The 27,051-nt window shown below is 47.8% G+C and overlaps 1 pseudogene; it reads right to left on the reverse strand.

The window, feature by feature from the left end:
• Positions 1–214: 214 nt before the first annotated feature.
• LOC101437106 (aldo-keto reductase family 1 member B10-like) lies at positions 215–26,658 on the reverse strand (annotated as a pseudogene).
• Between the last annotated feature and the right edge of the window lie 393 nt (positions 26,659–27,051).

Below are 27,051 nucleotides of genomic sequence, written 5' to 3' on the forward strand. Positions count from 1 at the left end.
TTAAAATTATCAAAGGCATAAAATATCAAATAGAAATGATTTTGAAAGTATGTAACTGTGTAAAAAGAACAGTTTTGAGAAAGAACCTAATAGAACTTCTAGAACAAAAAAAAAACTTACAGTCATTGAAATTAAAACAAAATCAAGTTACAGAGATTGGACAAAACAGAAGGGAGGTAAGAAAAAAATGGGGAAGACTTCTTATGTGGGGTCCCTAGCTGGAGCCTGAGAAGGGGGTGCTGGAAGGAGAAATCTGTGAGGAAGTGAGGGCAGCAGGAAAAGCCAGCCGTGCGGGGGCCAGTAGTGAAGGGTTCTCCGGGTTGGGCCATGTTCTATCTGGAGAACCCAGGAGGCTGTTGGTGGTGATTATGATGCCCTGGGAATGGCAGTCCTGGATCACTTTCTCCCACATGGGGTGTGACTGACACTCGACCTGTTGGTCACTGGTTTGTTTCAGGCCAGGTTTGCTCAAAAGCCTTTTGATCTGGAAGTGGTTGAAGTTGGAGATCAGAATGGCTTTCACCAGCCCTCATCCACCAGCTCCTCCATGAACCCCCAAGCATCCAAGAACATAGGTTTACTGGAGAGAATGTTGCCTTTCTCATCTTCGGGGTACCAGTCCTTCCCATCCTGTAATCCTTGTGGAAGGTGAATAAGACAGATGTCCACATAGTTCAGTTCTGGAGCTTTGAGGGTCTTCTGAAGGCTTCTTTCACAAGCGGTCTCTCGAAGAAGGTAGGCCATCAGTTGCTAACGATGAAGTGGTCCTCCCGCTTAACAGCCTTCTCTTGCTCTTACTTGGGACGGCTTCCCCATCCTCCAGCTCATTCTCGAGCACAGGCGCAGTTGCTGTGACGATCTCCTACGTCAGCCGCTCCCTTCCCAGCCTCTTTGACTTTGCCTGGGACAGACTTCTGGGTGACAAGTCCCACCGTGGGTCTCTGGGCTTTGGTACAGAGTTCCACGAAGATGCCATGGTTGGTGCAGGAACGTTTCTGAGTGAGCCGAGAAGTGCTCGTGCCTTCTGGACTGTGGCCCTTTGGCGGGTAGACATTATGCTCAGTTATTGAACACCACGATCTTTATTGTCATGCTAGTAGGAGATTCCTGGCTTTGCCTACCCAAGGAGAGCCATTTTTTCCCCTTCGTCCTTCTTTTTTCCCTAATGCCTTGACTGTATTTATATTTTCTTTTACTGTATATCAAAGTGGATGGTGTCCTTTGCTGTCTTTTCTTGCTTTCAAAAAGTACTGAAACTTGCTTAATAATATTAAAAATCATTAAGTAGTTTATTCCATTTGGGGGGTGCAGCACAGACATTTCTTTTTGGGGGCCTCTAGTTCTCTGTGCATCCAGTGGAGCTAATGCCTGATCTGGTTCTTCACTTTCCTGGGAGTGAGAATTCTCCACCACTTTTTACTACTCTCATAATTAACTTTGGGGCTTGGGGATTTACTAATTGGAGCCTTGACAATCTCCTACTGTTAGAGAGACTCAGTTTGGCAAACCATTTAGAAGCAGTGTTCACAGAAGTAGGATAACTGATGCTCTCATCAGAATCAGAGTGTAGTGGTCTCAATTTCTTATTATTCGTAATTCTTCAGCATTCCAACTTCAGTTGTACTATTAAGAATAGACAGGCACCCACTGCCTCCTGAAAGCCTCTATTAGTGAACAGAAAGTGTGAAGCAATCTTGTACATTTAGATGCTTTTACCAAGTGGCTCAGCTTCTCTGGGGGCACATCATTTAGCCTCGATGTCAGTTAGCAGTTCTGGGGAGCTCGTGTAGCGCGTTCAGGCACCACTGCAGGAACCTGAGAAAGTCACTGAGCTTTGTAGAAGTTCGAAGTTCCAGAAGTAGAACACAGCTGAAGGAATCTGACTCACTGTCATACAGAGACATAAAATCATTTCACCTAAAACTGCTCGAAGTTTTGTCAGTGTATTGATATATTCTGTGAAATGAATTTATGAATAACGGTATGAAACGAGCAAATACTGAATGAAGGCTGAGAGCTCAAATTTAACATGTAGATCGTAGCTACGGTAAAGTGGCTTCTGAGGTGCCCTCTGACCCTGCCGTTTTATTTCCATGAAATATTATCAGAAGCAGGATGGTGCTTTTTTCCTTTTTGAATTTCTCTAATGCCATGTATAAAAAGGAAGTCTTTCATGGGAATTAAAATGAAAGAGTCTTTTCAGAGTTCCAAAAATATTACACAAACTCTGCCAAGATTAATATGGTCAAAGTTTCCATGAAAAGCATAATTTCATGGGAGTTATGCCTGTCCAGATGTGTACAAAAAACACCTCCTTTGTACTCTTGTCCTGCTGTGCACACCTAGAAGAGGAGTTTGGTTTATCACACATTTATATTATCAATGGCATTACTGCAGCGTTTGTTTGCTCTTGTCCGAGGTTGAAGTGTTTCTCATTTCACTTAGACATAATAATTTGCATTTGCATAAAGTCTTTATCATTTATGTTTATGTAGAACTTCCACATGTCCAAGTTAAGTTTTGTAAGTATTATTTATTTTCCAATTTTCACCAATGATAAAATTGAAGCTCAGAATGTAAGTTAACTCAACCAAAATACATAGCAAGGAAATGGTGCATTAAAAGTCAGTTCTTTGATTCTGAGCCCCAATTTTTGTTCTTTGTACTGAAATTCTACTACAATATACCACTACTGTAATAAAACTAATATGAAAAAACTGGGTTGCAATAAAGTAACAACAGCAAGAATCCTCCACTTTTTTCCTAATGTTTTGCCTTGATTGCTCAGAACCTACACTTGCCACTTTGAATGGAAAAGTAAACAAAGCTCTTGGAAAACAAGGTCAAATCTAGCCTTGCAGCCTCTGGGTCTGCCCAAGCTAGCTTGATGGGGAGGAGATGACCGCAGCATTTACGAAACTAGGTTGCTTTTGAGAGATAGTGTCCTTGTAACCAATACCAGAATCTCATCAGTGCAAATTCTAATCGGGCTTTGTGTGAGATTTTCCATTTGGTCCTTGGTTATTGTCCTTCGATGAAGAGATCTGGCAAATATTTGAGTGACCTCATTCCTCTGAAACATCAGCTTAAGCCAGAAATTGAATTCTGCAAAATGGAAATGGCTTGAGAGGAAAGGAAAATACAGAGACTGTGAGTCAGAGAAGCTGTTACAGTGATTTTGGCATCCCTTTGTTGGATCAATTAACAAGTGGGGTAGTTCCAGGGGATTGACTAGAAAATTTTATTATCAAATGGAGAAGTGTTACATGTGATGGGCTCCAAACCAAATCAACTTAATTTATGTAAATCAAATTTCTCATAAAAAGGCCTTCTAAATGTGGCACAGAACTATGCACTATACATAAGACTTACACAGTATTCTACCCGAATATATTTGCAGTGAATTTTCAATAATAACACAGATAAAACAAACTCCCCAAACTCCACCAATATATTGACTTCTTTAAAAGGCTAGAATAAATTGTATCCTGCAATAGCCTGTAATAACATAATGCCTCCATTGTAATAGGGTTAAGCCTGTAATGTCTCCTACAAAATTGGATCAGAATTTTCAAACTAAATAGGTCGATTTATCCGAATATTTCACTGCTGTTAAAGACAGACAGACACAAAGTGTTACAAATGAGTTTAAAGCATCTATATATAGATGGAAAAAGTAGCACAGTATCTATAGTTATGTACACACTAATGCATATCAACAAAGACAAACAAGTTTCCTTTTTGTGAAGAATTACAACCAAAAAAGTGCTTAACACGTCTTGATGGGGCATGGTATGGCAAAAAGGACACATTTTATGCATGATTTTTCTATAAAACTACACCTTCTCTAATAAACAACAACAAAACAGCATGCAATCATTTATGAGACATTTTGGATTTCTCAAGTATGATTAACTGTGGGTGAAGTGAGACTAAATCTGGACATCCTAACAGCCTGCCTTCTCCCTTGAAGGAGACTTAAGCTGGACTGAGAAGACCTGCAGGCTCTGCTGCCCAGCGTCACACCCTGTCTTTGGCAGCAGCGCCCTGATGTTTTCTGGAGGGCAGAGGCACCCCTCTTCCCGCTCGGTTCACGGGGCTTGGGGCTCTTTAGGCTTCTCCAGACTCTAGTGGTGGACCATCACGAGGACCGTCACGTGGCTGCAGTGGGGGCTAAGGACGGCCACGTGACTCAGGTGGAGCTGAGGAAAGCTGGCCACACTTTTCCACGGACCCTGGAGAAAGGGAAGCCAGTGGAACCTCTGTAACACCGCCTGGGGGTGGGAGAGACTTCCTTCCACCTGCTTGGGAGACCTTCTCCGGAATGAAGCCCGCAGCTAAAAACAGCAGAGTTCAGAGACAGCTTCCTCGCAACAGCATTTAACCTGGCTTGCCTGAAGTAACACATACCCCTGGATTTTGCAAATATGTGAGACAACATACTCCTTCTTCATTTGGTTGGTTATAGCAAATTTCAGTCACTTGCAACCAGGATAATCCTGATCAAAATCACAGTCTTAAGAAACCCGAAAGAAGCTGAATTCTTCAGCACCTCTAGCAGAGATCAACAATAATATTTAAAAATCATAGTAATGTAATTTCTGCCTTGCTGTGCAATCTCCCTAAAATGCCCTTGACCCAGCCTACTCTGCCCGTCTCCCACCATGGAATGAAGAGGTACCAATACAATACCCTTCTTCAGAACATACGTATATGCTTATATATTTAAGTTAGGCTAAGACACTCTAAGACAGTTTAAACCAGTGCCAAATTTAAGATGCTTGTAACTCAGGTGTTTCATGAACAGAAGTGAGGGCACGGAGCTGACCGGGGGGAGGCTCCTTCCCCAGGCTGCTGGGCCTTGCCCCGCACGTGCATCTTCTCCCCACTGGCGGCCTTCACTTGCTCTTCCTTCCCCCACGCACGCTCAGGCTCTACTTTCCACCTAATTAGCTCATGTGTGTCCTTTGCAGGGCAGCTGCAAGGGTCAGCCCCCAGCCCCTGGATTTGATTATGCCCCCTGGGAGAAACTAGTTCCTCTCCTTCTCAGTGCTTTGCATATTCATGCTTCATTTTTAATTATTCATCCAGTGTTTGTCTTCTCTCCTAGATTGTGTGCTGCATGAGGCCAGGGTTTTCTGGTTGCTTGCTTACCACTGCCTTCCCGGCACCCAGCCCAACTCTTGGTGCACAAAAATAGTCAATAATCATTTCCTCATAAAATACTCTACTTATTACATCTTTCTTGTTTAAACTTGCTCTACCCTGAAATCCTGGACTAGTTCAGCCTCTCACTCCAAATCTTGGTCGTTTTCAAAATCTTTTCCCCAGAACCACTGCTCACGAATGCCATAAATAGTAGCTGGATTTCGAGGAGCAGCCTTTAATGGCATATTACTAAGTAGATACGCTCTGTTTTCATGAGATCCATGTTGGATGAAGCATGACAGTTTCCTCTCTTAGAATCAGATGCTATCTTGGTGCTGCTCTTGAGTACTGGGTGGACTGTGGTGCTCCCAGCATTTCCTTTGAAGGGGACGCCGTGGCCCTGAGTGGGGCTGGCCTCCAGCCCTCGGACGACAGTGACCAGGTGGGATGCGTGCCCTCAAGCCCCTGGGTTCCTTGGAAGGTGCACTAGTCAGGAGTCTCCAGGAGACAGAACTGACAGTGCGAATATTGGGAGATTTATTCCAGGAATTGGCTCATGCGGCTGTGGGGATGGACAAGTCTGAATTCCATAGGGCAGGCCACAAGCTGGGAACTCCAGTGATGGCTTGTGATGAATTTCCCAGGAGAAGCTGGCTGGCTGAAGTAGAAACGAAAGTCTCCCTTCTGACTGCTGAAAGCATCACTCCTTTTAAGGCCTTCCCTGAGTGGGTGAGATGTCTCTCATTGCCGACGACAACCTCCTTAGTGTTTTGTAGGTTTAATCAGCTATAGTATACGCAATAAACGTACTGATGATTTAAATCCACAAACTATCCTCATAGTAACAATTAGGGCAGTGCTGGTTTGATCAAACAACTGGACCCCAAAACCTGGCCAAGTTGTCCCGTGAACCCAATCCCCACAGAAGCTCACTGAGGGGCAATGCTCCCCACCCAAACCTCCCCACCTATAAATCTGAAAATGACATCTCCACTGGTACTCTCATTTCAAATAAATAAATACAACATATGAGCCAAATTATAATCTCTCTAAGTCACAATCTATCCTGATTCCCAAAATGCCATTTATTTTTGAAATGTTAAAATGCTATAATAAAGAGATATACATATAAAAATCAGAAACTTCGAGCCATCCTGACTGTCATCTCATTTTCACACATTCAACGCTTGCCTTTTCAACCTCCCCATCTATAATGTAAAGGGTGGAGGGTCACATAGAGCCTGAGCGACAAGCCAGGAGTCCACATGAAAAGTGAAGGTAGGGAGGTGGACTTGGCCCAGTGGTTAGGGCGTCTGTCTACCACATGGGAGGTCCAAGGGTCAAACCCCGGGCCTCCTTGACCCGTGTGGAGCTGGCTCACGCGCAGTGCTGATGTGCGCAAGAAGTGCCGTGCCACGCAGGGGTGTCCCTGCGTAGGGGAGCCCCACGAGCAAGGAGTGCGCCCCGTAAGGAGAGCCGCCCAGCACGAAAGAAAGTGCAGCCTGCCCAGGAATGGCACCGCACACACGGAGAGCTGACACAGCAAGATGACACAACAAAAAGAAACACAGATTTCAGGTGCCACTGATAAGGATAGAAGCAGTCACAGAGGAACACACAGAGAATGGACACAGAGAGCAGACAACTGGGGGGGGGGGAAGGGAAAGAAATAAATAAAAATAAATAAATCTTTGGGGAAAAAAGTGAAAGTATCTGGGGGCTCCCTGCTTCCTCTGGAGCTGGGCTCACACACGACCCTGGCAGTTTATCTCTTCATTCCAGTACTTGCTTCAGTCTTTGCCACACTGCTCTCCTGTCACTTGTACATGACCCATGATCCCGGAACGTCTCTTGAAAATTCCTCATTTAGGCACCAGCCACTTTGGGGATGACCCTCCAGGTCAGTTCTCTCAAAGCACCTGAAGCGGTTTCTTCAGATAATTTTGAAGCCTCTGTATTTGAGAACGAGACTCTTCAGACGGCAGCTTGTCCTCTCGCTTTGGTAAGAGCGAGTTTAGAGGGCGAGCTTCTGTTCTCACGGCAGGCTCCTCGCCGCTCCCAGCGGAAGTCCTGGGTCTGCGGGGGAACGAGTGAGAGCCGATGTGCGGCACAGACTCCCGGGCTAGTGGCCTGGAAAGCCTCGAGAGCGAGGGTGATTCGCCCCGGAGTTAGGTGTAGTGTGAGCAATAACATTCGCCTGGGAGGGCTTTAGCACAAAGAAAGTGAGGAATACGTTTGTATTTTTTAATATAGTAGGATTGTGGTCAGACGAAAACAAACCTGAGTAAGGATGCTTCCGGAAGAGAAAAGGGTTTCATAGACTTCCCACTACATCCACTAGAATTGTAACTGATGGGCATGGGGAGTTTTTCCAGTCCAGATGTATCACATTAGCAATTACCAGAAGGTCTTTAGGGCATTGCTTTATTAAGCCAAGAGACAGATTTGTGAAAATTGCTCAAACCACACTTCAGAATAAGAACCAGCTTCAATTTGCCATACAATTTACTTCTAATAGCATCAAAGGCTAATCCTGTGAGGTTTAAATTTAAATTTAAAAAATTTCCATATTAGGGAATCTTTTTTAAACTTTAGCCAAATTTGATGAAGTGAGTAGCCTCGATTCTGGTTTGGCCACTATTCCTCATTGTGTGTCTTTGCCCAAATTCCACTTATTATCTGGTTTATATTCTGGGTCCTCATCTGTACTGGTGTACAACGGAATGTCTTTAGAGATGGCATTTGCAGAAGATTCTCCTTCTCCCCACTGGTAATTACAAAACCTCCTCTAAGTACAAACCTGCCCCTGAGAGGTTTGCTCTCCCTACAACTGTCTTCTGAAAGCCCCCGGCTGACGGATCGGCAGGGAAAGTGCTGTCTGTGTTTCCCGTCTCCCACCGTCCTCTGGGACCTGCATTCTACCATTTTATCTTCTCGCACCTGTTTAACGTGGAATCACCCCTCCGATAGTCCTGACGGAGCAGGCACACATCACCAGCCCCATCTTTGTCTCGTTGGCATATTATAATAGAACACCCTGCACTTTATTTCACCTCCCTTCCTCCTGCCAGCATGCCTTAAAAACACTCCCCAGTCTATTTGGAAGGTCATACCTACAGTCACGGTTTTGAAGGAACATCTGCCTGATCACCTAGCCAACTAAATTAAGCTAAAGCATTAATTCTGCAAGTGCAGCACTGGCACGTACACATACACAGTGAAGGCAGCAGATTACATTTAACATCCAAAATCTACAACACTCTCATTTGCTTAGATGCCGAGTTTCAATGGAATACAACCTCCCACCTTTACGTAATTCTTGTCATATAAAGTATACAAGTATATACATTATTAGTCCAAAATCCAGTTTTGTCATTACATTTTATGCTATGCCTTTCAAATCTTGTAAGAAGTGAAATATGGAGTTACAAATCAAAGCTACTATAGTACTGGCATTAATTGGACCTACACCGATAACCTCCCTGGAGATCCTTATTTATTCCTGTGCTTCCATCTACTGTCAGGCGTCCTTCCCTTACAGACTGAAGCACTTCCCCTTAGCAGTGCTTGTAGAGCTGGTCTAGTGTTCTTTCTTCTGCCAGCTCCAATCTACTGGTTAAGCCCTCTAGGGAAATTTTAATTTCTGTAACTGTGGTCCTCAGTTCTGTTTGGTTCCTTTTCATAATTTCCACCTCTTATTGCTATACTCTTTGTGTTTACATATCATGTTCCTGATTTCCTTTATTTATTCGATAATATTTAGGGCCATTTTTTAAAAAAGTGTTTGCCTGATGTGTCACTGATGGTTCCTAATGCTTTACCCTGCTCCTCTGCCTGGGCCCCTTGCTTCCTGTTTCTTTGTAAGTTTTGCAATCTTTTGTTTCATCCCAGACATTTTGATATTTTATTTTGTTGTCATTGGAATTTAGGCTCTGAGGTATCTTTTCCTTACGGGTGTATCCAGCTAGTGTTATAACAGCATTATCCTGAAATGCCAGGAGCCAACAAAAAGAAAAAGAAAAGACAACACTTTTCCCAGTCTTAGCAGATTAATCCATGTGAGTGCTCTCCCTCAGAGTTTATTCTCACAGAGAGCTTAGAAAATAGCTCCAGGCCGTAGCGTATGGCCTCCCTGATCCTTTCTGTGCATCCGTCCTTTTTTGGGGTATGCACATATGGTCCCAGGATTTCCCTGATTGGCACAGATAGGAATTTCCTGGTTTACACTGATACAGACTTCCCCTCTACACTAGCAAGCAGCGTCTTCCAGCCCTAGACCCTGCGCTGCGTGTCCCGCAGCCACCAGTCCCTTGCCCACCTGTCAAGGACGCTCCCCATAGCATCCTGCGAACTTGGTGCACTGCCTTCTACACGCAGGGCAGGTTCCAGTGGTGGTCTGGCTGCCACCAGACAGACCGGACCCGACATCCCAGCTGCCGGCATGAGCACAAGGCGACTGCTCCCTCCAGAACCAGGAGCAGGCTCCAACTGTGCTGGGCCAGAGAGGGTGGGGGCCACCCGGGGGCCACAAAACCCACTGCTTTCCAGTTACCTGTCCCTCTATTCAGCACTCACCTGCTACCTTGGTCCGTTCACTATTTTCTGGAGCTTTGAGAAAGGTGTTTCTGCAAGTTCTTGCTGGTTGTTCAAAGCTTCTCTCGAGGGAAGGCTCTGTGAAGCATCTTGCTCCACCAGTTTGATCCTGTTCATTGACTTTTTATTCCCAATTTATAAAAACACTTTATATATTACAAAATTAGAATCTTTGTCATTGTATCACAAGTCTTCCCCCAAAACCTTATTTTTCTTTTTACCTTGTTTAGAACACCTTTGCCATAAATACATGTTTAACTTTATATAAACATAGACCTATCTCCTAGATAATCTTCTACTATTTTATTGCTTGATTTTGTTTCTCATTGAATTCACTTAACTGGTCATCCTCAAAGGTGAAATCCTTCCTCTTTGAAGGCCCTTGTGATGCTAAGGTGGCTGCCACTTGCTTTCTTGCTCCGACCCAGTGGAAAGGCTAGACTCGGGGGTTTTTCCACGTGGATGTCTGGTGCCCCCAGCACCTTTGTTGGTGGCTATTATTTCTCCATTGAGTAGCCTTTGCTCCTTTGTTCCAGGTAGTGGATCATATTTGTATGGGTCTGTTTCTGGATTTTATTCTGTTCCATTGATTTGTGTGCCTATTCTTTCTCCAATACCAAACTGTCTTGATTACTGCATCATTTTTATTCATGAGATTTTGTTGATTAAAGAAGCAACCTAAGCACTTTCAGAAAATAATTTCAAAGGATGAAGGAAATTGATTTACCTTGTGTTGTCTTACGAACTGACCCTCCCTCTGTTTCCTGTTTTACTACACAGAACTTGGTATTGATTGCAGGTCCTTGAAAACAGATAAAACATTTTCTTCACAATTCATGAAAATGACTTACTAGCTCTTCAAGTCTTCAGGCCCAAGAATATTTTCACCATCCCTGCAGTTTGTGCTGGCTCCACTCAGATTTCCTAACACCTCCACTTCCCTTCTTCTCTAAGGCCAAAGGTTACATGTGAATAGTTCACGTGAATCTACCCAACTGGTACAGCAGAAGAACCTGATTTTCTTCAGCTTTGGTTTTGTTTTTCCTGGATTCATTCTTTTGGGAATCTAGGGACATGGAACACATGCTAGTTTGAATAGCTGTGCATTAGATTAATTCTAAGATTTAAAATGTGTGTGTGGGGAGGGCTTTTATTTTCTTCTCTCTTTCTCTGTCTCTTTCTCTCTCCCATACAGCTCATTTTTTTCTTGTACATAAAGATATAAGGACTACACCAAACTTTATTTAGAATCCCTCCTAACTCTGAGAGTCTTTGATTTCATGAAATAGCTCATTGATCACTGATCATGATAAAGGTACAATTGTACCATAATTGAAAATATCACTCTATAATCAATAAGAATTTAACTGAGAGCAACTATTTAAATGTACTAAATTTCTAGAATTTTTTGCTCTCCTTTATTGACAAAAAATAACATGGCAGTCTTTTTAAAAATTTAAACTCACTATTCCCCAGTTATCTGATTTGATCAGCATGCAAAAATCCCTTTCTCTTACATCTTACATATCTAAACTATTGCAGAACCATAGACTTTTAAAATTAGAGTGATTAGGACATCACCTTGTCAACTCCATTATTTGCAGACAGGATAGTAAAGACTATAATAAAGTGACTTGCTAAAGGTCATCTTCAGCCAGCTAAGGTCAAATGAGTTCTGGAATGCAGATATTCAAATCAGAGCTAGGGAAGGGATGGTGGGCTTGGAAGGTATGGTTTGGGCCATTCCTTCCAATACCCACATCTTGTTAACGTCTAATGTCCGCTCCAATTCTACCCTTCTTCAAATTACTGAGCTTCTGTTCTTTCAGACTTACTTTGTTGTTTATGTATTTCTTGTAGGATCACAGCTATGGAATCCCATAAGAGCCACGAATTAACTGCTTTCATTTCCTGTATTGCTCAGTGTCAACACCAGGGACAACTGATAATTCATATTTAGTCTCCTTGATCAGAAGAGTGTCACAATTGTACACAAAGGGAAATATTAGGAACAGCTAATGAAACAATGTATCTAGCCACTAAATTCTCTCCATATTTTGTAGCAAGAATTTTTTTATACTCATGATCATCACAGTTACTGATAGGGTTTTTGTCAGAGCAGCCCCTTTGAATACTATTCTGTCTGCACTTGTAAAAGTGTTGTCACTTTGACACCACCAAAGGAACACTGCTCTGAAAACTGTTCTGGAATCCTTAAGTTGATCATCCCAGAAGCATAACCAGTTGCAGGGCTTTCTCAGACTCCGATTCCAAAGACTTCACATCTAAGCATTTTTGCTTATTTTGCTTGCCAGGAAAATCCCATTTAAATAGTCTCTGGAGAGGGAACAGCTGGCTGGCTGCTTTGGCTCTGGTAACACCAGCTGTAAGTGACCCTTGTCCCTCCATTCTCTTGAATGGATGTAAGCACAACTGTGTTAAATCAAATAAACAAGTATTTCTTAACTGCCCATTCTGGGAAAAAATGCTATGTTAAATGCTTGATTTATTAATTTATTTAACACGCGTTTATTGAGTGTTGGTTATGTGTCAGACAGTTTTGTAGGCATCAAGGATACAGTAGTGAACGACATGGACAAAAGCTCCCTTGTGGAGCCTATTTTTTGGCAGAAAACCAGCAGTAAACACAGTAGCATATACAGCATGTCGCACTGCGATAAGTGCTGCGGAGCACAATGAAGCAGGGCGAGGGAAAGCAGGGCAGCAATTCTAAAGAAGGTAGTAAGAAAAGGTCTCTGTGTAGGTGACAATTTAGCTAAGAGTTGCTGGAGGTGTTTGAGAAAGAACTGTGGGAGCTGGGAAACTTGTGGGTATGAGCAGGTCCTTGAAAAGAGATAAAACATTTTTTTTCACAATTCATGAAAATGACTTACTAGCTCTTCAAGCCTTTAGGCCCAAGAATATTTTCACCATCCCTGCAGTTTGTGCTGGCTCTGCTCACATTTTCTAACACCTCCGCTGCTCTTGTTCTCTAAGACCAAAGGTCTAAGAACTTGGATGCTTGAAACTGAGACTTAAGGAGAGAGCGTATCATGAGAGAAAAAGACAAACAAGCTCTGTTCCCTGACATCGAGACCCTCAGTTCTCATTAGGGAGATGACATTTAAGACACGGAATCATTGGGAAAATGTCATTAGCAGTGGATCTGGTTGCACGCTTCAGACGAGCAAGCAGATTCGGCGTTAAAATGACTGAATGGTATTTCTCTTGGCGCTCACAAAACTGAATGTTAACCAGATGGCAGCTTTGATCACCTTAAAAATTAAGGCAAATTCCCGTACGCCCCACGGCAGTCCCCAGCCTTGCTCACCGCCCACGTGGGAGCTGCCTGTGCTGTGTGTGGGAGCAGCCAAGGCTGGGCAGGGGGCCCTGCGCAGGGCATGCGGTGCGACCTTACCCGCTACGGGAGCGCCACACGCCGCTGTCCTGGAGCCCAGAGGTGCCGAGACCCTCTAGGACAGGGCACCCGTGGGTGCCCAAGGAGGGCGAGCAGGCGTCTTTGCAGATCCGAGGGGGCACGGCAGCGTCTGGGTTTGCTCTGTTGGTCTTTAATTGAAGCTGTGGGTGCGAGTGAAGAGATCGTGGGCGGCGGCCGCGGCCGAGGGGGACCCCAGAGCCAGGAGCAGCCCCGACCCCTGGGTAGGGCACCCAGCGCCACCCGAGGCCCTGCCCTGGGGACCTGAGGGAAGCAGACGTGTGAGGTGGGCAGCCGTGCTTGGCCTGGCTGCTGTGACGGCCACCAGGCGGGGCAGGCTGCAACCACCCATGTGTCAGCGGCCCGCAGGCCCGGTCAAGGCGCCGAAGGCCACACCTTCTCCCTGCAGCGGCAGCATGTACTGCGGCCCAGGCCCATGGTTTGCCTTTCTGCCCACGTGGTGAAATCGTGATCTCCTGAGGCTGCTCGCCCAGTCTCCACTGGCTTCGGGCTTCTTCCTTGTGGCCTTCTCTGACCTCCAGCTTCTTCTCTTTATAGGGCCTCAGTAATATGGATTTGGGCCCACCTTGGTCCAGGTGGCTACAACGTAACTACAAATAACATCTGCCAAAGGTCCTGTTTACAACTGATTTCCCATCCTCAGGAACACGAGTCAAGATGAAGAACGTCCTTCATGGGGTACACAATCCCACCTACCACTGAGGGTGCCGGCACACGTCCCCCGGGCCCCGGCAGCAGCTGAGCAAAGCCCGGCAGCGCACGCAGGGCCTCCCCGGAGAGGGTGTATGGCTGGGAAAAGCAAGACCAGGAATCAGATCCCTGTTGAGAGTGGGATGTTGTGGAGCTCACAGGCCGGTTAGCTCTGTCATGTGTAAATATATTTTAACACATTTGTCAGTAGTTGAGTAAAAGTTCACGGAGTCGCAATGAGTTATCTAGACTCCCTGGAATTGACCTGAGTGAGAGAGAAAGTGCCAGAGAGCACAGCTGCACAGGGCTGGCAGCAGCTCAGAGGCGAGAGCCCAGATGCAGGGCCTGATAATTCCACAAGGCACACCTGCGAAGGTGCGGGAACGATGCTGCAGGGCCTGATAATTTCACAAGGCACACCTGCGACGGTGTGGGTTCCCGCGCTTGCCCAGAGCTGCCGCTCCTTTCCGTAGAGCATTGGCTGGGCGAGATGTGCAGGGGCAAGAGTGCCCTCCAGTGGTCAGGCCAGAAGTGGCCGCCCGGGGAGTCCAGGGCACCGCCCACCCCACAGCGCCGACGGGACTGATGCGGCTTCCTGGAGAGATTCCAGGCCCCAATAATCCTGCTTTTGTCCAAATTGTCCGGGTGCTGACAGCTGCCCGGGGCAGGGAGTCAGCAGCTGGTCTGTTCACAATTCAGCATCTCTAATAGCAAATTCAGGATGGTTCTATCTGTATTAAATATGTACGGAATTTTCATCAATTAAGGAAGGAAATAATATCCCCTTGTCCACCTCATAGATGTATGAGGGCCAAACAACAGTGTGTGAAGACAGTTTAAAGGTATAAAGCTCTGACAAGTGTGTTGCTGTTGAGGGAAAGGCACATCTAGCTGCTATCTAGAATTCTCCTCTAGTTGAACTTTGTGTTTTAGGAATTTCACCTAGACATACAGCATGAGAATGAACAAAAATATAGACACGAGAAATAAAAAATTAATTACATCTAATTAATTAATTACTTCCTTCTAGCCCTACCGAAAGACTCTCATCGTGAAGAAATGCTTTCTGTGTGGCTTTCAATCTTGGAAACCAAACTCCCTCCTGCTCACGGATCTCCCGCGGGGGTTCTCGTCACGGGCTGCATCACCCGCTTCTCCACGGCTTCGCAGGGCCCAGCTCCCTCTTTCCAGCGTGACTCCGAGCACATGTCCAGTGCCGATGGAGGGCAGCAGTGGAGGGGCTCGCCCCACGCCAGGGGCAAAGTCCTGCCAGGTGTCGCCACCCACTGCTCTGGCTTTCAGTCATTCCAAGTCAAGTCGTTAAAACAGAGGAAGGGGATGACCACACGTAAATGCAAGACTGCCGCATTTTTCACTATGTTAGGTGAAAACCTGGGTGGTGATACTTGGGTTCAAATTCTAAAAACGTGATGGTAATTTTTTCTCCTAGGCCAGGAAAATATTTTCAGTGAAATCTCAGATTTGGAAGCAAAACAAAGAGGAAATAGTCTCATACACCGAAGATGGAATATTAAAGAACATTTCCAATAAGAGAAACATTTACTTAGAGCAAGTTTTTTTTCAGTTCTTTCATAATGACCCTTGAGTTATTGCAGGCCGTGTCTGACTAATGAGCACAGCCATTTTAACGTCATTCGAAAGGTCAAAATTATAGCAAAGGAGATAGAAGGAATGTCGAGGTGACAAAAAAGGGCCAGCTGTTTAGTTTGCATGTAAAATTAACTTTCACAGCACCCCCACCCCTGTGCCAGGGGGACCCTCAAAGAATGGAGACAACAATGTATCCGTATGTGCAATGCCAAACTGTGGCATTTCCACGACATCAATTCTTTTCCATCTCTTCTCCATTTGGATAGCTTCTTTCCTCATCCACCTGTTTCACTAGTCAGTAGTTACAGGGGAAACTTTGATCCACTGAAAGATTTTTCTCCATTTCTAAAAGTAATGAGATTTCTGTCTTCGACATGAATGTTTTTACCTTAGGAGTCAACGCTGAGTCCTTTGCCATCAAGTCTCAACTCTTCAAGTGAAGCCGACATTGTCGTGAGCATCCAGCCTTGCACACACTGACTGTACTTCTTCATACTTGGTGTTGCTTTGCTTTTAAAGAATGTCTGAGGGAAGTGGACTTGGCCCAGTGGATAGGGCGTCCGCCTACCACATGGGAGGTCCATGGTTCAAACCCCAGGTCTCCTTGACCCGTGTGGAGCTGGCCATGCGCAGTGCTGATGCGTGCAAGGAGTGCCGTGCCACGCAGGGGTGTCCCCCGCATAGGGGAGCCCCACGCGCAAGGAGTGCGCCCATAAGGAGAGCCGCCCAGCAAGAAAGAAAGTGCAGCCTGCCCAGGAATGGTGCTGCACACACAGAGAGCTGACACAGCAAGATGACGCAACAAAAAGAGACACAGATTCCTGTGCCACTGACAACAACACAAGTGGACAAAGAAGACGACACAGCAAATAGACACAGAGAACAGACAACCATGACGGGGGTGGGGGAGAGAAATAAATAAATAAATAAGTCTAAAAAAAAAAAGAAGAATGTCTGAGACCTGACGCAGCAAGATGACACAACAACAACAAAAAAGAAACACAGATTCCCGTGCCACTGACAACAAGAGAAGCGGACAAAAAGAACATGGAGCAAAATGGACACAGAGAACAGATAACTGAGGGGAAGGGGAGAGAAATAAATAAACAACAACAACAACAAAAACCAATACACTTGCGGCAGTATTTAAAAAAAAAAAGAACACCTGTGCTTTCTGCGTGCACAATGTGCGTGTCTTTTGGGAATTATATTTAAATGGCCGGTGGAGAGGGAAGGCGGGGCTGCCACGTCTGGTGGTCCTGGTGCGGTCACCTGTGCAGCTGAACTCCTGTCCACCTTGCCAGCTTCCTGTCCACCTTGCCAGCTTCCGTTCTTGGCTCTGCCCACAGGCTCATCCCTGGGCTCGCCTGCCTGGGACTTGAAAACTTCTGCCCTGCTCGTGTCCTAAGCTCAGCCTCACTCAACGCTCATATCGAAGCCACATTTTGGCTGCACCATGTTCCCTGCTCTCTGGGCATCTGACTCCAGCAAGTTCCTGTTTTGGCGACGCTATTCCTGTCTTGGTGCTGAGGGGCGGCCCGGCCCTGGCCAGGCTAACGGGCCCAAAGGGGAAGGCTTTGGCAACTGCACAGCATCTCTTTTCTTCTCAGAGCAATGTTGATGAACATGCCAGGGCTCAAATATCCAGACACCCAATCCCTTGGGGTACAGCAAATCCAGAGGCCACTGAGAACATAGAGCAGGCAAGTATGGGGGACAGATGTTGGCGAGAAACGTCCGGGTTTAGGAGAAAGTGCTGCCAAAGACAACGAATTAGAGGCGCTGTGATTAGCCTGTCCCTCCAGAACCTGCTGACCTTTCAGAATTCCTGAGTTGTTCTGGGACCTGACCACGAGTCAGCCAGGGCCGCCCCTAGACTGAGGACGGAGGGTTCTGACGCCGGCACATGCAGTCGGGAAATGGAAATCTTATGAGTTGATGAGGACTAGACGGACTGATTTTCTGTTGCTGTCTCCTCACTCTTTCCATCCGGAAAACTCTTCCTTAAAATTCCAAAAGTAACTATTAATTATCATCTCCTCAGTGCCTCTGCTTTCGTGTGCTAAAGGATGCCAATCAGTATACCAGAAATGAGTTGGCTTTTAGAATAGGGATTTGTTAGGTCAAAAGTGTCCAGATCAAGGCATCATCAGAGACGCCGTCTCGCCAGGCTGCAGCTGTGGGTGATCAGACACGTGGAGACGTCATCTGCAGGTGCTTTCCCTGAGCTTAGCCATGTAGATCAGGCCCGTGGCAGTGCCTGCTCCTCGCCCCTCTCCTCCAGGCCTCATCTCCTTCTGCGTCTAGATTCTTCTCTGTCTCGGCAGATTTTCTTGTGTGTCTGTGGCTTTTATTCCTCTGTATATGAAGGACTCCAGTACGAGGACTAAGGTCCACCCCGGACTATGCCCTGCTGGAGTGGCTTAACCAAATGGTCCTTAACTGATCTGATCTAATCAAAGGTTCACAACAGGTTCAGTTTAAGAACATCATTTTCTGGAATCCACATCAAAGACTCAAGCATTCTGGACCCCAAATATGCAGGGTCCTTCCACACGCAAAATACATTCATTCCATAACCAATATTTAAAAGTTTTAAATCATTTCAGTAAAAATGCTAAGTTCAAAAATCTCATCAAAATCAGCTACAGGCATACCATCTGTCTTGGGGAATATTTCCCCTCAGGCTGGGGGGTGAAACTTATAAAACAAGTTACCTTCTTCCAATATACAGAGGTAGGACAGTCTTAGAATAAACATTTCCATTGCCGTAGGGAGAAATTGGAAGGAAACCAGGGCTCGCAGGCCCCAAACAGTTCCAAAAACCTGCAGGGCAAACTCCGTTAGATTTCGGAGCCTGCGAGTCACCATGGAACCGTGGTTTTGGGGTGCCAGCTCCACCCTTGCCCAAGGCCCACGTCCTCACTCCATCGTCATCAAGCATCTGGGTGACACCGAGCTCTCTGCCCACCCTCTGGGAACACTGGGTGACAGCCAAACTCTCCAATGCCCCGGGAATGTGCCCCGTCCTCTCTGGAACCTGAGGCAGCCACACCTTTCCTGAACACCTGGGCAGAAGGCCCGCCTCCCCAGGGCATCCGTACCCTCTTTGTCCCCATGGGTGGGGCCCCTCACTTGGCCTGAGAAGACATCTTAAGTCCAGGCATCAGCTTCCAGGGTTCTGGCCTTAAGTCATTTTCCCTTCAATCTCCCCCTTTCCTGTCCCTTCTAGTCCAGGCAGGCAGTGATTTTGTTCATACAGCTCTCACAAAAAGCTTGTTGGTTTGGCCTGCAGCTCACAGGGGTCCCAACCATCAGACAATAGGACTTTCCACAAATCCCTCCTGGATAATTGCATTTCCAGTCCTGGCCGACACTGAAATGATTGACTGTTTCTGCATTCAGTGAAGTCTCCCATGGGGCGCTATTCTCTGGGGACTTGCTTTCTGGAATCCCCGAATTTCCCAAACCATCAATTCCTGATTTCTTTGTGCCAGGCATTCAGCTCTCAGCTTACCCTTTCCTCTATCCTTTTACTACAAGCTGTAAGTTGATGCCAGACTGTGCTTTCCAAATTTAGTTAGGAAATCTCCTCAGCTAAATATGCAAGATCATCACTTTCAAATTCTGCCCTACATCCAACATCAGAAACAATTCTGGAAAGTGTTCTGCCACGTTTAAAACACGGGACATCTTCCCTCCAGTTTGCAATGACACGCTCATCGTCTTTGTCCAAGACCTCGTCAGAAGGATCTTCAGTGTCCATGTCCCTGCCAGCAACCTCTTCAAAGCAAGCTAGGCCTCTTCTACCAAGCACCTCACAATTCTTCCCACATATACAATCAATTAACCATTTCCACATTTTTGGTATTTATATAGCAACCCTCCAATTTCTTGGTACAAATTTCTGTTTTAGTTTGCTAACGGCTGCCAAAGAAATATATAAGAAATGTGCTGGCTTTTATAATGGGAATGTATTAGGTTAAAAGCTTGCAGTTCTGAGGGTTGGAAAAACACCCAACTCAAGGCATCAGGTGACGCTGCCTCCCTGAAGGTTGGCTGGTGGCGATCCTGGGCTCCTGCGCATGGCCAGGCACGACGGAGGCTCTCCCGCCCTGCCTTCTCCTGCAGGCTGTCTTTCTCCCTGAGTTCACCTGCGGGGGATCAGGCACATGGCGCCGCCCTCTCCTCGCCCCACTCCTGCAGGCCTTGTTCAGCGTCGGGCTGCTCTGTCCGTGGCTTCTCTTTCTCTCAGGTTCATCAATTTCAACTTCTGGTGGCTTCTCTCTGTGCACACTGCCTTTTCCTGTGTCTGTAGCTTTTTATTCCTCCATTTGTGAAGGACTCACCATGCCCTACTGAAGTGATCTAATCAAAACGAAGGTTCCTTAACTAAATCTATTCCAAAGGTCCCACCCACAGTGGTTTCGACCCCCAGGAATGAGGCAGCTTTTCAGAGCATGTCTTCGGGAATTAACTCAGCTTCAACTGTCACAACCCCCACGTCCTACTTATCCAGTCCATGTTCTAGTGGCATTTTGTTCCCCTCCTCTTATAACATTCACCACATTGTTCCATACCATTTGTTTACGTCGATTCCCTCCCTCTCATTGTGAACTGAAGAGCAAAGACTGTATCTCTTTAATCTTTGTATATTCAGCATTTTAAATAGTGACGTACAAATAGTAGATGATAAATACATGTTTGGAAATTTACAAATGTTTCAGGCAGGTCTGAAACTTCTAATAGTGTGGGAGCTTTGATTACTTGCCAGCGAGAGAACAAATTCCAAACCACCAATGTTGGGTCTGTAAACAGAAACAATGCGCTCTGCTTCCAATTAGGATGTAGATAGATTCAAAAGGCTATCCCTTCCAATATTAACAACAAGAAAAGGCCATTTAATCTACAAAATTATAAGTTTTCCTAAGCATGTTGAAAACTGAGCTGCAAGGTAACCAAGTGAACTGAATTCTGATAAGTGAGAATCCCCTGGAGGAGAGGCAGGAAACATGGGCTATTTCTCCAGCAGAGCTTGGGTGGGGAATGATATAGCCACCATAAGAGCAGATTGGAAGGAAACAGCTAAAACTTTAACATATTCTTAAAAGTCGAGTTCAGGCTAGAGAGGCAGTTTAGAATGCCTGGAAACTTCAGACAAAGGAGGACCCATCCCAGTTGCTGGCTTTCTTCCATGGGCTTCCACTGTGTCCCCGTAAAAAAGTTTGGGCATGACAGGAAATCCTCCACCCATCAGTCCCTGACAAAGGTACATTGCTGCTGAGGAAGGAGTAGAAGCAGAAGCTATTTGTCCCTGGGAGAGGGGCTGGAAAACTCTCAGGTTCCTTATCTTGCATGGTCAGTTAGCACTAGGAAAAAGGCAGGCAAAACTCCATTCCACCCAAGACTCTCCACAGACATAAGGCAGAGGTTGGTTCCCATCGGACCGTTCACTCGTTCGTTCACTTATTGCTCTTCTGCGTTTGCAGTCCAGGAAGGAATCCTAGAAGGGGAAGCAGCAGGAGACGGACAAGCGGTCCCTCCTAAACACAGCGTGGCATCGCCCTGCTTATTTCTTCCCTAGCGCCAGGGCACATACACCCGGACGTAAATTACACGAGTGTTTATGATGATTCATTCAATGCCCCCGCCGCCCCGCTGACTTACAGAGTCCACTCACGCCGGGACCTCGTCCACCGCGTGCTTTGCCGTGTTCTGTTACAACTGCAACCCAGCCATGGTTCACAGTCAGGAAAAGTGCTGAGTAACGAGCACATCATTTGATGATCGGATAAAACAAAACAGCAATGATAGCATTTTCCACAGAAAAACAGCATATGTACAGGTCAGTGACATGCATTGGCATCCACCTTCCAAGGTAACTATCCCTGGGACGAAAGTGTGTTCTAGTTAACTGGCTTAAAGAGCCGGAAATTTTTTCTAGATTAACAACCTATCCTCTATTTTTAAAATTAAGCACATGATCAATCAATTACATTCTGTTTGTTCTATTGAACTGGTAATTTTCCTTTACTTCTGCTCAAATAAAATTTCAAAGGCATACATCTGTACATATGTATATACATGCATCATGGAGATTCCAGTCTAATGGAACACAGAAGAAATGAATCATACCCTAAAAAGACAATAACTAAGCTCTGTCAAAAAGCAAATCTTTCACGGGATGAGATGATTCAGAGAGAGGTTTGGCAGTGGCAAAAAGCAGCAGTTTTGATCATGAAACTATTAAACTATAAGTGTCCTTTCCCCCCACCAAAATAAAAGTAGAAAGGAAAGCTCTAGACCGTGCCAAGCCTCCCTGCAGGTTTAAAGCGCGGGTCCTTGGCCCCCTGACAGCACGGCCTTCACCAGGACCATGTTTGGAAGCGCCTGGACTTAGCACCGTGTGTCTTCCCGGCATTACGCGAATTCCTGGAATCTGTGCCAGTTCGCCTTTCAAGTGGATTCACTAGCAACAGAAAAGGAAGGGAAAAAAGCCAAGGTCTTAGAGCACATTTTTGTCATTCTTTTTCCTCAGCTTAAAGGAGGCTGAAGGGACCAGCAGGAGTTGAAAGGAGATCCACAAGAGAGGAGGACATGAGCTTCTGGTTTGGGTATGGGAAGAATTCAGTGCTCCATGCATTCCACTTCCTAGTTTGCTCTTGCAATAGCTCAGGAGCCGCTCCCCCTCCGTTTCCTTGGCCATAAAGGGTGGTTGGAGGCCAGGCATCGTCCACCGCCCGCACACCCTGGAAGCGGAGGCAGGGCGCGCTTGGTGCTGGCCTCTGCAGCCTGGGGACCAGGGAGGAGGCCGGCTCCGCCGTCCCTGACCCCCACGGACAGCCCCAGAGCCGGCATGCAGGCGTGCTCTCTTCAAGTCCCGCATTTCAAAGGAAAGACAGCAATGAGTAAACCAACGTGCATCAAATTAATACTGTTATTCTAAACCCCTGGATAGCTATCAGCTTTCTGCTTTCTTTTCTTCCTTTTCCAAGTATTCATCTTTCCAGCCTCCCCCTGGAAAGCTGTCAAATTCAGCCACATTAACCGACACTTAAACTCATTTTCCCATATAGAATACGAGGATTGCCATGACGAAGGAAGAGGAGAGAAAAGAAAGTTCCTTGCATTCGTGATCTTTATATTATGAGTGGCTACTAATGGGCACAGGACTGTTTGAATAGGGTTTTCAAACTTCTCTCCATTTCCTGAAAAGCCAAATTCTGGGGCCTGGTGGCCACCCAAGTGGTAGGTCCCAGGGCTTCCAGCAAAAGTGGGTTCCACGGCCGGCCTTGCGCCTTCACAAGCAAGTCAAGTTTTGCTGCGTCTGCCACAAGACAATAAGCTCAAGGCTAAACCAGGGAGAGAGAACGAGAAGAGAGAATTAGACAGACCTGCATGGCTCGTAACTTATCACAGAGCTTCTGTCGGGAGGAGCAGGTGCCCCTCGTGCCCCCAGGGCTGCGGCAGAGGCCGGCTTGCTCCGGGTGAGGGAGGGTGTGAGGGCCCCGTTCCCCAGCTGGGGGTGAGCGGGAGGGGGAGACGAGCACTGGGGAGATGAGCATCGGGGAGATGAGCACCGGGGAGACCAAGCCCTGGGTGGACAAGCACCGGGGAGACGAGCACTGGGGAGACTGAGCACCAGAGAAACCAAGCACCGGGGAGACTGAGCACCAGGTCAATGATCACTGGGGAGACCGAGCCCTGGGGAGATGAACACCCAGGAGATGAGCACTGGGGAGGTGAGCACTGGTGAGACGAGCACCGGGAGAAAAGCGTGGGGAGTCGGGCGTGCACTGAAGGGCTCAGGAAGACGCTGGGCTGAGCGCCGCCTCGACGCTCCGCCTGGCAGGTGCGGGAGGGTGGAGACCAGCTTCCTCCCGACACCCGCAGCCTCGTGCCGGGTTCGGCCGTGCCCAGCCCCAAGCTGGACGTGGGGCTCGCGGCTCACGGCTCCTGATGCGGCAGGAGGAGGCGAGAAAGGACACGGAGCTCGCACTAAGGCCGCAATCCTTCCCCAAGGGAAACTCTCGGCCTCGTCCTGCTCCCGGCTCGGGCGCTGAGCGGAAACCTGGACGTGTGCCCCGGGCTCGCCAGTCCCCACAGGCCCTGCGCCGAGCAGAGCAGCTCCCCTGGCCGCGGGCGAGCCCGCTCAGGTCCTCCGAAAAGACCCGGCTCTAGAAGAGCAGCCAGTCGACTCCCCGTTTCTCTCTTCTTCCCTCCCCCACCCTGGGTTTTGCTGTCTGTGTCCATTCGCTCTGTGATCTTCTGAGTCTTCCTCTATTTGTCTCTCGTTGCTCTCTCTGGTATTCACCGGGATGCCATCCTGGAGACCTATGTGTGGAGAGAGGTTCCCTGTCAGCTGCGCCACCTCAGCTCCTGGTTTCTGTTGCACCTCGTCTTCACTCTCCCCTTGTCTCTCTTTTGTTGCATCATCATCTTGCTGCATGACTCACTCACACAGGCACCGGCTCACCATGTGGGCACTCGGCTCACACGGGCACTGGCTCACCGCGTGGGTACTCGCACGGGCACTCTGCTCACCGTGCAGGCGCTGGCTCACCTCATGGGCACTTGCACAGGCACTGGCTCCCTGCGTGGGCACTTGGCTCACTATGTGGGCACTGGCGCACCGTGCAGGCACTTGCGCAGACACTCTGCTCACCGTGCGGGTGCTGGCTCACCGTGCGGGCTCTCACACAGGCACTCTGCTCACTGTGTGGGCACTTGCACAGGCACTGGCTCACCGCGCAGGCACTTGGCTCACACAGGCACTCGGCTCACCATGTGGGCACGGGCTCACTGTGTGGGCATTTGGCTCACACAGGCACTTGGCTCACACAGGGGCTTGGCTCACCTGCGGGCACTTGCACAGGCACTGGCTCCCTGCGTGGGCACTGGCTCACCATGTGGGCACTTGGCTCACTGCGTGGGCACTGGCTCGCCATGTGGGCACGGGCTCACTGTGTGGGCATTTGGCTCACACAGGCACTTGGCTCACACGGGGGCTTGGCTCACCTGCGGGCACTTGCACAGGCACTGGCTCCCTGCGTGGGCACTGGCTCACCATGTGGGCACTTGGCTCACTGCGTGGGCACTGGCTCACCATGTGGGCACGGGCTCACTGTGTGGGCATTTGGCTCACACAGGCACTTGGCTCACACGGGGGCTTGGCTCACCTGCGGGCACTTGCATAGGCACTGGCTCACTGCGTGGGCACTGGCTCACCATGTGGGCACTTGGCTCACTGTGTGGGCACTGGCTCACCACACAGGCACTTGCGCAGACACTCTGCTCACCGTGCAGTTGCTGGCTCACCGCGCGGGCTCTCACACAGGCACTGGCTCACCGCGGGGGCACTGGCTCACCGCAGGGGCACTTGCTCACCGTGTGGGCGCTGGCTCACCGTGTGGGCACTGGCTCACCACACAGGCACTGGCTGGCCACACAGGCATGCTTTTTTTTTTTAGCCAGGAGGCCCCAGGGATGGAACCTGAGTCCTCCATGTGGCAGGCAGAAGCCCCATCACTTGAGCCACATCCACTTCCCCTGATCTCTCTTTTGAGAACTCCAAGATTTATGTTAACCAATCAGCATCCAGCTTGAAACTGACTTCTTTGCCATGACTTGCAGAATGGTATAAAGACTGGAAGGTATTTAAGAAAGCAAGAACAAGAAATTCAAAAAGGCAATAAGCATTCGATGAGGGAAATGGAGACAACCATCTGGAGAGCTCTTGCACTCTCTAAAGACCGTAAACGATAGTGAAGAAAGCAGAGAAACCTGCCTCTGCTTGACCAGGCAAAATCATTCCTGTAAAATAAACTTTATTTCATTCACAAAGCAGCATCTGCATTCATAAAAATTGTTAATATTTATACCCAAAAGTTAATTTTATTCAGTGTGCAGATAATTCTCACTGCACACATGGCCTCCAGGCCCCTTGCAATAACTTTGGGGTACATCCCCTTTCTCCCTGTGCCCCAGAAGTCGAGAGGTACTTTTGAAGATTTAAATGGTATTTTGGAAAGAAATGTTTCCAGCTATTTTTCCTAATTAGTACATAAACATTTATCTATTCTTGAGTGTTACTACAATAAAAATATTATGAAACACTTTATAGTGTGAAAAATACTTTTATTTTCACTTTCCGCAATTTCTGATAATTGATTCGTGCGTATACATATTATCCATCAAGAGTTCGATTATTCTTATTTTGAAATGTGAAGGGTTTTTTTCAATATTCCATAGCTATCGTAATGGTTCTGACACATGTCAGAAGAGGTTTGCTACTGACATTTATTACAAGTAATGAGAAACAGAGATGAGTTCTCTGCATTGCAGAGCGCCGCGTATTGATTGGTAAAGGCTGGGAGCTGACTAGGTAGTCCTGAGCTGGGTTACGACTCCATAATTGTGTGCACAGGCATCTAAGAGTCCTCCAGGGAACTAAAGCTCATTCATTTCTTCTGTTGGCCTCATTCTCCATACTCTTACTGCCACCACTTCAGGTTTATTTTTATAACCTTGCTATTCAGACTCAAATTTCATTTGCAAGCCGACATGAATCTAAATCTGTCACTTTGATAAACACCTCAGTTGATCTATTTTAGTGAAGCAGAAATATAATGCATGCAAACCAGAGGAAAATGTGGCAAACAAAACACAAAACAATAGTGATTAAGATGACTCAGCAGGGAAGCAATTAGCGGGCAACAGAGAGCGAGCGCAGGAGGCAGCTGGCTTGGAAGGACTCTGAGCCAGTTCTCAGCTCAGCTCCCAACAAAGGACAATTAAAGAGTCAGAACGAGTAAGTTGAAGGGAGGGAGGGAGAGCAGGGGCGGCTGTTGAGGGCGTGGATGCGGCGGGGAGGCAGCCCTCCTCCTCTCACGAGCAGGGTCCTTCGGGTGAGCTTGGTGGCGGTGGTGCTGCAGGGGGGCAGGGGCCAGAAGAGGGGGGGCAGGGGCAAGCTGGCCCTCAGCGGAGCCCCCTGCAGATGGGGAACCTGACCCACCCGTCGGCCGCACGCACCAGGGGCCTGATGAGAGGCTGCTCCAGGCAGGGACGGTGAGAACGAGGTCTTGGAAAAGGGGAGAGTCGAAGCCCGGGGTGGGGGAGCGGGGCCGGCGGGGTGCAGGCTCCCTGGGCTCCAGGTCCATGGCCAGCGCCGGCCTCAGAGCCCGAGGGCAGCAGGAGCCCGTGCCGGCCGCCCCCACCGCCCACAGACAAGGCCCCCTATGGCCCTCACCCACCCAGGTACAGCCCCCAGGAAAAGTGCCCGGGCGGGGGGCGCCTAGGGCAGGTGCAGGGCCAGCGAGCGGGGAGAGCAAGGGACGGCAGGAGCCCCAGGCCGCTCCCGTCCACCTTGGCGCCCCTGCCCCTCCCGCAGCCCTGGGCTTCATTTCTCAGCCCTGGGCTTAGAGTGCGGGGTTTAATGGAGAGACGCGGCCAGGCGCCATCTGGGGCTTCGTCTCTCCGTGGCCCGCTGAGTCCAGCCCGCAGGCAGCAGCCACCCACACAGACGCTGGGCGAGGACACGCGGGGTTGGCGCT

Source organism: Dasypus novemcinctus, chromosome 29 (assembly GCF_030445035.2).
Source record: "Dasypus novemcinctus isolate mDasNov1 chromosome 29, mDasNov1.1.hap2, whole genome shotgun sequence".
NCBI lineage: Eukaryota > Metazoa > Chordata > Mammalia > Cingulata > Dasypodidae > Dasypus > Dasypus novemcinctus.